Here is a 13,793-nt window from a genome sequence, read left to right as displayed (position 1 = left end):
GCCATTGTAGTTTTGGTGTTCCTTTCTGTAATATTTGTCATTTATGTAGAGTCCTGTTCATGGTCTGACTTGGTTTAGGACTTCAGAATGTTGTATATACTACACTCAGTTCTTGTTGTTGTCATTTAACAACTAGTTGTCAGCAGAGCAATATGTACTAAGTATATACAATTGATAACTGATTTACTGTTGGTCTTCTACTGGATTCCTCACCTTTCTAGGATCTGATCATTTTGAATAATGTGGGTATTGTCTGTTTGGATAATACTTATTGAGGATGGATGCTGCATAATAACCTAAACCTAAATAGTAAATAATAAATACCAGTAAATAATAAATAAATAATAGCAATAAATAAATAAAAAAACAATAGTAAATAAATAATAAACTAAATAGTCTTAGTATGCAATAAGGATACCATACTGTGATTTAGTTTGGTCACTTCTGGAAGTTAAACAAGAAAAAGGCATTCTTGGTATGAATACATTGCATTAGAGCAGGATTTTGTACAGAACATTAACTGCATTTTATAGTAATTTGTAATTAATTCCTAGAATATTTCCTAAGGTACTCAAGCATCTGGGGATTTATCAGCATGTTATCCTGTAACTAAAGGAAGTAGTATCTCAGTTGTAAACTGTAGAATTGAAGCATGTGGATATTACGTCTTGTTTAAGGTTTTATAAGAATATGACAAAATCAATAGAATTCTCAGTGTAGCTCCTTAATGCAGATACTGACCTCATTTTTTCAAACAAAAAGTCTTATAGTTTGTACTCCGATCAGGTTATCTGATGTGTGGCACTTTCTAGTTTTAATTAGTCTATCTTTAGGTAAATCAAATGACAAAGAATATGTGATGGTAGAAGAACAGGTACAGATGGCAGACTGTAGCACCGGAATGAAATTCAGTAGTACGTTTAGATGCATGACTAAGCTTTACATATCCCCAGAGAGACAGAGGTATGTACAGTGTGGTATCCTATTTTGATAGGTTTTTTCTTTCCCTTTTGTTTGTTTTTTATTTGTTCTGGGGACAGGAAGATGATTGCTTTAGAAAAATAAACATACACATTCCTGTGACAATGATGGAAGTCAAGGTTGAAAGAACTGAACCGCGTTCTGGGTGGTACAGTGTGATGGACCTTCTTCCTACAGACTGGGAGAAGAGAGCATGTCTTTGGAAGGGTTTGATGTCCTAGACCTGCCTGATACCCTAAGGATGCTCAGTCCCCTGATTACCAATGTCATCCTCCCATGGGGCATGTTGGTGCGGTGCTCAAAAAGCCCAGCTGGTGACTGTCGTCCCAGAGCTGAGGCAGCACCAACTGAGTTCTGAAACTGGAAGCAGCAGCAACAATTAGCTCAGGCTCAGACATGCTAATGTGGTTGTACCTTTTTTTTAGAGCCTGAGCTAGTACCTGCACTTGTGTGCTTTGTGTACCAGCACACTTCACACTAGTTTGGGGATCTCTGCAATCCCCATATTATATGGTATATGCTTGTGTTGATATTCTGAGCCCAAGCAATTGAGACCTTGAAGAAAAAGACCAAGATCTTGAACTTGATTTACAGTTCCAGGGGAAGTCAGTGTAGAAAGCAGAGGTTAGATTTCATTTGCTGTAGCTGTCTCTGTTGAGGAAGATTTGTATGTATGTGTTGTAGCTTTAGGATATTGACATTTTCTGGATGTGGAAGGTTCATGTTCAGGTATCACAGTGATATAATATACTTGAGAAATGTCAAATATAACAGTAACAAAGTCCTTTCTAAAAACATTTACAGAGTGTTACTTGGCAACATTATCACCTGAGACATCAGCATCAGCAAAGAACCCAACACTATTTTGAAGTCAGGGTTGCATTTATCATTCATGGGTGTGTGTGTACCTTTCAAGAAAGAAAATTGTCTTGTACATGCTGGTTCTTAAAGACGTTATTATAATCTGTCCAATGCTTTCTTTTGCTCTTGGATTTAACCTCAAATTTAGATGGGATTAGTTTATGGTTGAAAGGTTTTAATTGATGTTGATAACAACTCTGATGTCAAATGCAATGGAGGATTTACTACAGGATGCAGCATGTCATCTGACCAGTTCACTTCGCTGTTGAAAAGGAAAATAAATATATTGGTCCTGGTGTGGTTTAGTAGTAAAGGTAAAATTTCCACTAGCTTGTGTCTCTTAGCCCTCCAGAAATGGTTCAAACTGTTCTATCTAAGCCAAGTGTGATAAGTTGCAGAGAGGCCAGGGAGATTAAAATAAATATCTACTTTGACAGTCAAAAGTTGTGAGTGCCCATGTAGTAATTTCAGTGTTGTGTACAGCTCTGAATTAGTAATAGCAACAGGAAATTAGCATTGTATCTCTTTAGGTTGTATTTCTTCATGTTGCTTAGGCTGCTGAAGAAAGGAGAGAAGACTCCTTGGATTTTGTTTTTACTATTTTGATCAGGAATAGCAAAATCTTTCTTGTTACTATATTTCACAAGCTGTGACATGAAAGGACAGATTTTTCAAGTGTTGTGTTAGAACATAAGTCTTACAGCTCTTCCTTTAAAACAGTGTTTGAGAAGGGATTTACAGTTTAGGAAGATGTGATAATATGGTTGAAGGTCTGAGCATAAAGATCCTGTTAGAAGTACAGGACAACACTGATTTGTTTATTTCAGAAAGAAATTACAGACATGTCTGGTTTGTGCAGCACTGTGCAGTATAGAGACACTTGACCTGTTGCTGACTCATTCAGACACAAACTGGAGTGCTCTCATGGTGCAGGGAAATCCCCTATAGTGATTGGTTTGAAAACAATATAGGCAGCTGTAGCTAACAGTCCTTCAAAATATGATCCTTTCTGGTGATGGCAGCAGTTGAGATGGTGGTAGTTTGAGCATTATGGCACCATATTCACTGTATGGAAGTAGGCGTGCCCAGAAGCCCAATTATATTAATCACTTGAACTAAGAAAAAGGGACCACTAGCAAATGAAAATTTAAACAACAGCACTGACATGGGTGGAAGTAGAATATCTTATGAAAGCAACGGATTATATACATTTATTTTAGTATCTTCATAAGTAATTTGAGATGTTACATAGGCATAAATAAAAATTGGTGGACTACCTAGTTACTATTCTGCCACTCTGGAATTTGAACTCAAAATTCCTTTCTCTTATAAACATTGTGATATTTAAAGACATGCCAAATAAATGCTGAAAGAAATGATAAATTATTATGAAGTAATTATAATAAAACATTTTGTGGTGAATCTGGTTTGATAGCTATTTTACCTTGGGAAAATTAGGTACATAAAGGTGCTATTGAAGACTTGCCATGTTGCACTTTACTTCCAGAATTTGACAATGACAAATACTCTTGCATATTAGAGTAAAAGTTTACATATGTGAGGCTCTTTACTGCCATTGTAAGTGGCAATTCCAGTGTCAACTTTCATCACCCCTCTCTTCCTCCTGGGTTCTTGCTCCTAGAAACTGATTTCACTTCAGAAAAATCCTGTAAATGAGGGGAACAATAGGGGCAAACTCACCCTGGACTAATATTGCTACTGAGTGCTTCATTTTGTCAAATCATGTTCTGAGTTTGAGATCTCTAAATTACCTTAGGTATTTGTATACATCTTGTGCACTTTGTTCAACAGGACTTCATCAAAATGTTTACTTGTAACATAGGCAAAATTCTACTGTGTTAAATACATGCTGTGGTTAATATTTTAGTTTTCAATGCCTATATACATCCTCATGCATTTTATTTAAACATATCATTACCTCTGTGCAGGCATCGTCCAAATATATTCTTAAGTGGAAGAGAATTAAATTTATATTTGATGGAAGAGTATGGATTATCTGGGTAATTCTAATCTTATTTTGTAAAGCACTTGGGAGTAGGAGGTTGCATATGCATCTTACTCTAAAATTACCTGTGACAAATGATTTTGAATAAAAGTGTGTTTTAATAAGGTATATGAAACAAGAACTATTCTGAACTAGGAAGCAGGTTGGACAAACCCTTTATTCAGGGCTGGGGAGTATTGTCTACTGACTGTGTTCTAAGTTCTTTTCTTTTGCTGTCAGAGAAACATGACATGCTGGAGGAAGTAGAAAGAAACAAATGTATGACTGTACTGAAAGGAAAAGTTGAGTAATCCACCTATGTAATTTTTTCATTGAGAGTGACAGCTCTCTGTTGAGAAAAAGTTTCCATCTGAACCTAAAAGGTAGGATTTTTATTCTACTTGTAAGAATAGTTATCACAAACAAGTTAGCTTATCTTTTAGTGCTGATGGGTTTTGTTTGTTTGTTTATGGAGTTCATTTATAGGTTCAGTGTAGTCATATATTTAACTGCATCATTGTAAAGTGTAGTAGAGTGTCACTTAGTGGACATTAGGCTAGGCACTAGGTGTAGAACCCGTTTGCTTCTCCTCATGCCTTTTGATTTTGTGGGTACTACCTTTTCAGTGCCATTTTTTTAACTCAGTGGTACTCAGAACTGTGCTGAAGTGCTTCACTGACACAACCTTTTTACTGACTTTTTCTGAAATTGTGAAAATATACAAAAATATACTTATTTTTTGTCTAGAGCACAATGACTTACTGCCATACCTTAACAAAATGTTTAAAACAGCCATCAGAACTCTTCTGCCATCTCATCTAGTCACAGAAGCCCTTACAATTTAGCTGGGAATAGATGTTTTTTTCAAAGGTGAGAGGCCCTCAAGAAAAGTGCTCCCTTTCTCTTTACAATAAAACAATTATTGCTTGTACATGCACCTATGCCGGTCACTAGTACACCAATATGAGGGTGAAGGAACTTTTTTTCTGGTAAGTCAGAAACCATTTAGAAAGTTACAGCTCAGACTTCAGTTCAGTGTGAAAACAGTAGGAAGCTGATGCACATGGGATGTAGGGTGGGTGGACAACTGAGTTCCACACATCATAATTTCTGAACTGCTCTAAGGGGCCACCACATACAGATTACACTGCAGTACATCCAGCCGTATGCCAAAGACATGGTACCAAGGTTCATGTCAAGTAGATGTGTATCTTCTGCCAGGTAAAAGTATTCCTCAGCAACAGATTAAGTTTCAGTACAGATCTGAAGCTGTGGACATAATTTAGGCATGGTTGTCCAATCTAGAGCAATTATTACTGCACTTGGAATGTTTTTCCAGACAGTCCCTAAAAAAAAAAAAAAAAAAAAAAAAAAGGCTCCAAAAGCAGAAGTGTGTTTAAAACCTATCTGTACCAGTCAGTCTTGAAAAGATCTCACAGGCTGTTGGATTTAAGTCTGGAGGACCTCTTCTAGACCAGGCAACCTTCCACTACTTTTGTTCCAAAATGTGTGGAATTCCTGGAGGTGAAGTTCAGCATGCTCTTGCACGATCTGTTTAAAAAGGAGCCTTTTACTTTAATTGGAGTGTCCTTTCACGATTTAAAAGGAAGATTTTTCTCAAAACATTTATATGTTCTGTATTTAAGCATTTTATGTCATGTTTGTCCCAGAAATGGGGAGCCTCTAAGTACAGAGTCCTTAATTCAGGGATAGGCCCCTGGGATTATGTCTCCCTAGCACTAAGAGAATGGCAAGTCTTAGTGTTCAGTCCTTCAGGAGTTCATTTGGTGACCTGAGCAATGAACCTTGCAGTCACAAGTTGTCCAGCTCTTGGAGGAAGACCTCGTTTGAAGGTTTTGTTCAGTAGCTAAAGACCCTAAATGCTCTGAGTCCCCAGGGTTACGATTGTCTTGCTGGCAGATGTGTTGTTGAGAGTTATAAGATCAAGTGAAAGCTTCCAAACATGTCAAAGCTCCAAAACAGAATTCCAAGTCACATGAATCTGGGAATGAGTCTTTAAAAACCTGTGTAGGGTCTACTTTATAGGAAACGTACTTCTTGGGCCTACAGTACGGAGCCTGGAAGCCCTGCTCTCAGACGGCTCCCTGCTGAGGAACTGCAACTTGGGTTCTGGTAGTCCAGGGACAATCTGAGAGTGGACTCTTGGGAACAACAGGTGCCGGGAGTTCACACAGCTAGTCAGTGAATTCACATACTTGTTGGCATCTTTGTTAATACAAAGAACATGATTTTCACTTATGAATACTGAAGACATTTCAGTTGCACTGTCTTAGTGTCTGTATGTAATTCATAATTTCTGGTTAATAAGAAATTTTGAGATCATCTTTCAATATGGTTTAGATTGAAACCAGATTGCTTCCCCTGGAAAGGAAATCCTGCTTTTCAGCCTGTTCTGTTTCTTACAAATTAGTTGTTATAGAGGTTTGTTCATAGTTGTTAATGAGCCAGAATTTTCACTAGGATCACATTTGAGGATAGAGTCATTGTTGCAGTTCATGCGTTGTTGACCTTTTTAAACATAAAATAGAAGAAGTGGTGGGGTCTTTTTTTGTTGTTCTTTTCCTTCTTTTAATCATAAAGTAGGAACTAGGGTATGTGAAAATGTTTTTGCTTTTTATTTAAAACCTATACCCAGCACCCAAAGTCATTGTAACATAAAAAAGTTGTACCCTTCTCTCTCGCCCCCCACTCCTCCCATTACAAAGACAACTTTGTAGCTTTCTAAATCAAAGAAAAACAAAATGGAATTGAAAAGAGATGTCTGAGAATGAAGCACGTGGCAAACATTTTGTCAATATTCTTTTCACTGTAGCATCTTTTAAATTTGCTTCAGACTGATGGTGCTTTCTTAGTTGATATATATTAGACTACATCCCTGACCACTGTTGTTCAGATTCCAGAGCAAAGTCACCCAGAACTTGCTGGATAGACAACAACAATTTTTGACCAAGAGCAGAAGAAAAGTAATTTGTTGTTTACATGCAGGCAGACTGTATCATTCTTAACCTTAGGAGGGTTTACATGTCAAGTTTTTGGTAGTGGAGGGCTGCAGGGGTGGCCTTTGTGAGCAGAGCCCAGCAGCTGCCCCATGTCAGATCAGAGCCAGCTTCAGCTGGCTCCAAAAGGACCCGCTGCTGGACAGAGCCGAGCCAGGGAGTAATGATGGTTGGGCCTCTGAGAGGGCAGATTGAAAAAAGGGGGGGAAAAAACCTGCTGCACAACAGCAGCTGGGAAAGAAGGGAGAGAAATGTGAGAGAAGTAACCACGCCTAATTCATTCATCCCCCAGTGTTCAGAGAAAACTCTTTTTCTGTAATCAGAATTTGACATCAGCAAAGATTGGTTAGCAAACAAGTCTCTATGGCTTTTCCCACTACTGTTTCTTGTACCCTTTGCACAAGGCATGTTTTTACAGTAACAGGGAAATTCCACGATCTCTGAAGCTGAGGCAGTTGTATGTTAGTGTCATGGGCATTATCAGCATTATGTACACAGACTTGGGAAGGCCAAAATAACTTAGTTTGTCTATGTGTGTGTTTGTGCCCAAAGGTTAAGGCCAGCTAGAGTGAGGGATAAAGCCAAAATATTGTCAGAATGAGCAGAGGTTCACACCTGGAAAGATGGGACATATCTCAGGCTTAGAATCTAAGGCATGAAGATGGGTCAGGCAACACATTGCAGGCAGAGAAATCCAGGAAATATATCAGACAGTAAGTAGATAATGTGGCCTGAAGCAAGGGTGTGGGCCAGGAAACCAAGGATTTCATGCTGCCTGCTTGGCTCCAGGACATACACCAGGAAGACAAGGGCAAGTTCAGGTCAACTGGTCCAGGGTTAGAATTAGGGCTGACGTGGCAGGAAGCACAGGCTGAAGAAGAAAGATCTGGGAGGACAGCTTAGCCACGGGACACCTGGGACAATCTGGAGCTGCCTGTGGGGGTGGTCTCCATGAATTGGCAGAAGGGGACAGATCACCACAGTCAGCCTCCCAGACCCATCGTTGTCTGGTCAGGCCCAGTTGCAGGCAGCTTGGCACAGCACAGGCAAGAGGAGTAGGACTTAAGGAGAACCCTTGCCAACATTAATTTAACAAAAGCTTCCTTTTGTCCTGCTTGTTTCGTACATCGTAGGCACAAAGAATTACGTTCTGCCAGCATAGCTCATCTCGTCCTTATAGCCATCTCTCTGGGTGCAGCAATGTGTTTACTGCAAGATGGAAAGATAAATAATTGAGCTGGGTAGTAGATTGAAGAAATTAACTAATGTAATTAAGAAAAAAAATATAAATATAAATATAAATATAAAAATTGGTCCTTTTGCCAGAACAGGTAGCATGGGTGCAGGAAGGTACATGGTTATATGAATGAAGATAACAGAACTAATGTATAGAGCTAAGCAGTTAAGAAACAACTGAATTTAGGATAGTTTTATATAGATTTTAGTTCCAATAATAATATTTGGTCCTTTCACTTGTGTAGGTGAGTCTGCTTCCTGTAGTACTTTTGTTGGTGGTCTATGGCTGCTGTTTCCACCAAAAGACAGAGGGGCAGTGAGTCTGCCCCTGCTGTGAGAGCTTTGCTGTGGAGAAGAGAATGATATATGTACTAACGTGTGTGTGGATGGAGGCTGAAAGATCAGTAGTTAGTGCAGTGATTATAGTTTTAAAACTTTTTTCCTTTTTTTTTTTAAGAGTAATTAGTCTTCAGAAACACTGAAATGGGATTCTAAGTGCAGATAGTTAATCCTTAAACTATTTATTATTGTTTATTGTTTTAAAAATCTGAACATTTGTTTGAATGGGCCTTGTAAAAGTAATGTCCATGGGAACTTTTGAAGTGTAGAATGGAACTTTTTGGTATGTTTATGTTAGCATGTCACTCAGAAGCAAAAAAAACCCCAAGGACCTCAAGCCTAAAGATGACTCAAGAGTCATCTCCAAAGATTCCCTTGAAGTTTTGTTTCTAGGAAACAAATTAGAAGAAAATCAACAATTATAGAATAATGCTGTTCTATTTATAACCAGACACATTTTTTGGTTAAATTCTAAGGTACACTTTATAGTTTTCTTCTTAGAACCAAAATTCTTCTGATATTTTTCTTTATATTTTCAGGTGGTAACTTTTATAATCAGTGGAAAAATCTTTAATATTGATCCTATAATGATGAGAAATATTTAATCTAATGGTTTATTTTGTATTTTTGTAGGGAGATAGCATTAATGAAATTGATATTTATGAATAAAATTAATTTCAAAGTTCTATACTCTATCCCCATAATGGTCCTTATACCATCACATTTAATAGGAATTCTTCAGAAGTCTAAGCGTACTAATTTTCAACCAGAACTTGGAAACAATACTAAATTGCTGCTCCTCCAATTAAGAAAGAATATGTTGGTGTTGTCAATGAAAAAATAGCGGTGCACCGGCTGTGTTCCATGGTAGCTTCTCCAGTAGAAGTTTTTCAGACAAGACAGAGTCACCGTATAAACAAAGTGACTCGAAGTGTACTACTTGCATTCCAGTTCTGAGCAAATCACTCCTCAGACTTCCTGGGGAAATGGAGAAAGGTTTCTTGTGGCAGTGTATTGTTTTTCAACCTTGTGTACTCTAGCAAATTTCATAACTAAAATTTCACTGATGTAGTCCTGCTGTTTGTGAAAGTGATGTAAACTGTATGTAGACAAGGCTTAGGTCAGAATGAAGAAAAGTGATAAAAATGCCAGAGCCAGATATTGACAGCTGCTTGGATCAAGGCATCATTTTGGTTCCTATGTAGTTTACCAACATACAGGCAGCCTGGAAAACTGTGCTGTCTTTTTAAGTCCGTCACTCTGTAAATTCTTTACAGTTAAACACACTTCTGGAAGCCTCAGGGAGGTTTTCTTCTTCTTTTCCTCTCAAATAAACTCTTTTTGGGTTGTGCTAAGTCATATCCCTTTGTCCCACTAAAGCCAGTGCTATTGCATTTTATTAGAGACTCTAGTGCAGAGCACATAATAGCTGTGAAGGTAGGGCTAATAAAGAAACCCATGCCGCAGTTTTTGTAATGCTTCAGCTGAAGTTTCCTAAAACAAAACTAACTCAGTTTATTACTTTTGGCCTGTTTAAACAACACTGATATAAATATAACTTGTGCAAAAGCTTGGGTGTAGGCTAACTTATTTCTTAATATATTTGAAGACAAAAATCCAGCAGAATTTAAATGGTTCTTGTTTATAACTCTGCTGTCAAAATCAAATGCTTTTAGTCTTAGCAGGATGTATGCTAGTCCTTAATTTCTAAACTTCCTTCCATTTGAATCCCAGTGTTACAACTTTTATCTGAGGAGGTGGGTAACCTGACCTTTTAGCTAGCGAGCCAAATGCATGTCTTCTTCATGGCTTACACAAGGCACGTCAGTTATGCATTTTGCCACAGTTTGTAGCTTTAAACTGAGCAGCTGTTGCCTGACTGTTAGTTTGGACAAGTGCAGTGTGCAGACTTTCTCTGGTGTTGGAAGTACCTGCTCTTTTGGCATTTTAGGAGGAATCTGAGATTCAATGGAGGACACATTTGCTGGTAAGATTTACATTTCTGTGGTCCGTAATACAACTCTCTGATTATATTGAGGTAGCTAAAACAAAGTAAAAGTTTTATTTCCAGTGTTAGTAGATTGAGTGGGTGTGTTCTAATCTAACGTTGTATCTATAATGTCTGCATTTAACACCAATGTTTTAAGGACAGTTAGAGCTGTTGCTAGGTGAAAAATGAATTTTGTAGGGATTTTGTTCATATTGCAACTATTTTGACATCAAGTTATGTAGTAGGGCATTCCTTTGTTTCTTGTTCTACAAAAATAGGTGACATAAAAATGCTGAACTAAATAGGAATGTCAGATATAATAAGATTTTTAAGAGCACTAGAAACAGGTAATTTTTAATTTTTTTTTACTTTATAAATGATTTAGTTGTTAAAATTTAGTAACATATTTTTGAATGTAAATCCACTTCCATTTTTTATTTCCCTTTTGCAAACCTGTGTTCTTGGATCTTCAGTATACAGGTATATATGTATACTGAGTGTACGTTTTATCTCAGTACACTTGTAACCAGCTTGTGTTTTGTAGATGCTTAAGGCAGCAATTTTTTTTCCTTTCTGAACGACATGAATGCATAACAGCATGTAAAAAAATGTTTTGTTACTAATTGGCCATAAAGAAACATGTATATTTATGTATGTTGAACTGTCATGTGTAACTTGAACGAAAGTTAGTATTTTGCTCTGTGTAAGGAATGTCTTTTATGTGCTAACCCTCCTGTTTCCCTAAACTGCCTGTTAGATAACGGCTATGAAAAACATTCACCATTCAAAGAGGTAGTATCTCATTGCAATAGAGAGATTGTATTGGTTGTCAACACCTTTATTTTCACTTCAGTGATTGAGAGAGCACAGGAAAAAAAGAAAAAGAAAGAAAGAAAGAAAGAAAGAAAGCCTGCTATCAACTGTATCATTATTCCTTGCAAAATAGTGGGATTTTTGATGCCTTTTATTCAGTCAGTGATAGACAATGTAAGATACCTAACTGGATTAAAAGAAATTTAGGGGAAACGGTGTTAGGTAATCTCAGCAATGTTAACATTATTAACTCATCTGAGATATCAGTTTTGATAGGCTGATTTGTGATGTTTTTAGTTTTGATTTGAGGTAGAATTATGCATACATTTTCTAGAAAATAAGCTGATACGAGAGTTTTTGCTAGTGCATAGTTTGTTTGGTTTTTGTTTAAGGAACTTCATATTGGCATAGTTTTCTAATGTTTAAGTATTTTCTTTGGAAATAGTTATGTATAAAAATGCATTACTGCACATTTTAATAATTCTGAAATAAGTAAATTACGAGTTAGATTTATCAAGCACAAATTGAAAATACTTTTCTTACAAAATACCAAAACAGTAATAAAAGAACTGGAAGTACAACTTGAAGCTAAAAGAACTTTTAAATGTTTCTTGTGAATACTTTAAGAGCTTTGCACAGCTGTACAGCAATTAAATATTCTTATCCTTAAATTCCCTTGGACTGGGTACAACAGATTTCGTGCACATCTTCAGGTTTCTTTATGGAATCAAGTGTTCACATCTTCTAGAAAGGGGATAAGTCTGATGCTGCTGCATTAGTTTCTGCATTCAATTTTCCTTTTCTCTGATATCTTGGAGTAAAGCACAGGTACATGCCTTTTGACGTAACCGTGTTGCCACAGGGAGAAGTTGTGTCCTCAAAAATCGTTGTTCATTGGGGAAAAAAGGAAGTCTCAATATGGAAAAAAGTGAAGCTTTGAATACCTTTTAATAAGTTACTGTTAGAGAAGATTTGATTGGAAGTTGTTCACCTGTATTTGCTTGTTCAGAATTAAATTGCAAAGCTCAACAAAGAAATTGAAAAAAGATTTCTTTAACATAAAGATTTCCTTATAAAAGCAGAATAGTGCATAAATGTGCACAACCTTTTCTATAAATTCTTTTAAGTTTTTTTTTTTTTTAAGAACTTGCTCTTCTATTGGGCTTTCAGAAGTTGAAGAATTTGGGTCGGTGACTGTCTTTGGACCCTAATCCTGAAAAATAGCAGTGCCTAAAGCCATTAACTATGTGGGTTTATTTGTTTGTTTTACTACACTTGGTTTTGTAGAATATTAGTAAGTATTAGTACAATTTCCTACTATCTCCAGGCAAGGAACTACAGCCATTGGAACTACACAGAAACTTCTACAAATCTCAGAAGGCGACAATGTGCCAAACATCCAACCTTATTTTTTACATACCTAGTCATCCAAGTTCATAAAATTTGTAGGTTAAAGACCTGACTGATCTTTTTAGAGATCCTTAAGAAGTCATTTTTATCAGTGAATAAATTAAACAAAAACAATGTTAACAAAAAACACAATAGGTAATTATGGCATGAACAATTCCAACTAAGAAACCAGTACAATAATGAATTTGAAGTTTAAGGGATCAAAAATGGTTAGAGTAGTCAGAAATGAATGATTTTGCTGTATTTGCCAAGAAGAGTTATTTTATAATAATTATTTGAGTTTTTGTGTCAGTGTAGGTACTTTTATGAACTTACTTGTGGTGTCATGCATTAAAGCACAATGAAATTTTTTTGTTATTATTTAAGTTTAATAATGTTTCAAGAGAGAAAATAAGCATTAAAAGTAAATTTTTCTTCTGAGTTTCAGATTGTCATAATATGCTGTTCTCTAGCTGCCATAAAGTAGAAAAGATCAAATTAAAACATACAGTTCTCTTCTGCATCATATGTAAAAGATTTGTGAATATAAAACCTCCTAAAAACTGTCAACAAACCATCCAAATATGTGCACAGAATCTAAAAAGCAAAGAGGGGCTGACCACAGTGAGTTGGTCATCTTGAATGTAGTATCAGAAGTAGGATTTTGCATGTAAGCTTGGTGCTCAGGGGTAAAAGGCTTTGGGAGTTTTCTATAATCATATATAGAGTGAGTTGCTTTCAAAAAGATAACAGAGGAAAACTAAAATGCAATTAAAGTTATTTTATGCAGAGATACAACTAGAACTGTGTCTGTAGCTAAGATTATTTGCTGCTAGAACTAAAAAATACTATATATTTTTTTGTGTGTGTGTGTATAAAAGAAACGGCCAACCCCCCCAAAAAACAAAACTACTTTTGAACACCAAAATGAAAAAAGTTGTGTTTTATATTTGTGGAATTATATAATTTAGGAAGAACAAATACAGATTAGTTTCAGAATGAAAAGTTGATACTTTTTATTTTGAAAACATGATTTTCGCAAAAGCTGTCTACTAATTGGCCAGAACATTTGGATGAATTCAATAAAAATTCATAAACATTTTAGTCACCCAAATACAAAAATTTCAATTGAAATAATTTTATCCTAAAATTTTGTGCACTG

At 36.4% G+C, this 13,793-nt stretch overlaps 1 protein-coding gene across 11 annotated transcripts in view; it reads left to right on the top strand.

Moving 5' to 3' along the window:
* PLCE1 (phospholipase C epsilon 1) overlaps window positions 1–13,793 on the top strand; it is a 160,628-nt gene that overhangs the window by 68,866 nt on the left and 77,969 nt on the right. The window lies entirely within an intron of this gene.

The sequence above is a fragment of the Anser anser genome, assembly GCF_964211835.1.
Source record: "Anser anser genome assembly, chromosome: 7".
Taxonomy (NCBI): domain Eukaryota; kingdom Metazoa; phylum Chordata; class Aves; order Anseriformes; family Anatidae; genus Anser; species Anser anser.
Note: the sequence above shows the minus strand (reverse complement) of the source record. Positions and strands in the feature narration are given on the sequence as shown.